Here is a 2,442-nt window from a genome sequence, read left to right as displayed (position 1 = left end):
TTTAATTGAAACTGTATTTAATTGCAGGATAGAGGAGGGGCTGCCACGTGGCAGCACCATAGCTTAGAGGATTCCGCTTTACTTATACTAGTAAAAAACCCGTGCGATGCACGGGCCGACAAAGAACTATACGGACCACGTCATAGGTTGATCCAAAGCGTCCATGTGATGGAACACAACATAAATAGGTTGTGCCCCAAAAATCATTTCCATAGGCCGATCCTAGCCCTCCAATCTATAGATGTTTCCATAATTCCTCTTATCTTAAATCGGATGGTCAAGATCACCCTATAGTTTTTTAATTAAAAAACCATAAAGGAGGGGGATAAGATCGAAATTATATGGCTTTAATGGGTGCCTTTGTTATAAGCATAAAGGAGGGGATAGGATTGAAATTATATGATTTAATGGGTGCCTTTGTTAAAAGCATAAAGGGGGGTAGGATTTAAATTATATGAGTTGAATGGGTGCATTTGTTCAAAAAAGTCAAAAAATGTGACGTGTAATTCTCATGTGATTTTCAAAAAAATGGAAAAAACTCTCTTCTTTTCATCCCAGCTTATTGTATTACTAGTAAAGACCCGCCGTGCGATCCACAGGGCGGCATGAAAATTTATATATTTTTCGAGTGACCCAAGAATTAATTCAAATACAAACTGAAAATGTATTTAGTATAAGACCGAAAAGAGAAAACATTGTTATACGGCTCTTCATCATTTTGGGCTTGAGAACTCCTACATCCAGGATAGAACGACCCATACTTAGTTGTTAAACACATAAATATAATCAAATTGAAGAAAGGAAATAAATAAAACTTCACAATTCCTCAGCCGACGAATGAAGCACACCTAAACCAATCCTTGAGATGGATTTCACAAAAGTTAAGATTAGGATTTATAAAATCCCCTTTGATGTTACCCAAATCTCTGCAAATCCAAGTCCCAAGTCATTCGTTCCTATAATCAATCGAGAAAAGAATAAGAAGAATCAAGGGAATGTTAGAGAGAGAAAGTAGGGTTTGTAGAAACCCCCAAAACCCTAGAATCCTAAAGTAAAAATAAAAAAAAAGAGGGTTTTGGGACACACACCCAAAATCATTGTGGGGAGATGAAAGCCCAAGAAACCCAAACAAAATCTCCACAAAATTGGAAAGCCCTAACAAAATTTAATGAAAAACCCAAGAAATCTTAGAAAAACTGAGAAAGAACACAAATGTGTTGGATAGTGTTTTACCGATTCGCAAGATCTTCAAATTCGGTGTTTGAGATGCAGAGACGTTGGAGAGAGAGAAGGGAACTGAGAGACGTAATAAAATATCTCCGACGATGAGAGGTTTTTTTTATTGTCTTTTAGACACGTATCGGAAGAGATAAGGCTGATGATGCATACACAGAAGCTGCGTGTACGGCGACGTGGCATCTAATCTCGGTGCAAAATGCGCATGGCAAATGTTGGTAGCAAACGAAAAAAAAGTAATCATTACACATCAAAGCATCCTCGGTGAAAAGATGGCACGGCAAATGTTGCAAAAAAAGTAATCATTACACAGAAAAATAAATTAGCTAAAGTATAAAGTTTTCAATGAAAAATTACATACAAATGGTTACAAAGTTTTTAAACTACAAAAAAAAAAACGAAACATATGTATTAATATATGACAATTACGGGGGAAAAGTCAAAAATCTTTGACAATAGTAATGAGGGTAATATGACAATGAGTATTAAAGCTCTTCTCCTCTTTCAAAATATCTGCAGGAGAAGTCTTCTATTTAAAAATATCTGCAAGAGAAGACGAAAGAGAAATATCTCTGAGGGAGGAATTGGGATGGGTGGGACACGTGGAGAAATCAAAATTTGTTGGAGGGCTGAACCATAAAGAAGCAGACAAAAAGCAGCTGGGAGAGGAAGGGACGATGACACGCGGCAGGGGTGAACAGTAAAAAAAGCTTCCGGCTTATTATAGTAGATATATATATATATATATATATATATATATATATATATATATATAGAGAGAGAGAGAGAGAGAGAGAGAGAGAGAGAAAACGGTTCCTACACACATGTGTAGATAAGTTATCTACACATTAGCTTAAAATACAGTGGGGGCCACATTATTTGGGTGATCCAAACCATTCATTTTTAAGGCCCTCACATAGATAGGGTGTCCACAAAAAATTAGATCCATAGGATCATCCTAACCAGTCGAACCGTGGAGGCAAAAAATGGACTAATTTGTGAAGGTTTAAAGACATCCATTTTACCTCCACAAATCGTAGGGTTGGGATGATCCTATGGATCTGATTTTTTGTAGACACCTTATCTATGTGAGGGCCTTTAAAATGGATGGCTTGGATCACCCAAACAATGTGGGCCCCCACTGTATTTTAAGCTAGTGTGTAGAGAACTCTCTACACATATGTGTAGGAATCGTTTTCTCATAAG

Source organism: Tasmannia lanceolata, unplaced genomic scaffold (genome assembly GCF_043159265.1).
Source record: "Tasmannia lanceolata isolate RefF3 unplaced genomic scaffold, GAP_Taslan_0.1 ptg000020l, whole genome shotgun sequence".
Classification (NCBI taxonomy): Eukaryota; Viridiplantae; Streptophyta; class Magnoliopsida; order Canellales; family Winteraceae; genus Tasmannia; species Tasmannia lanceolata.
The sequence above is the reverse complement of the archived record's forward strand: the minus strand, read 5'-3'. Positions refer to the sequence as shown.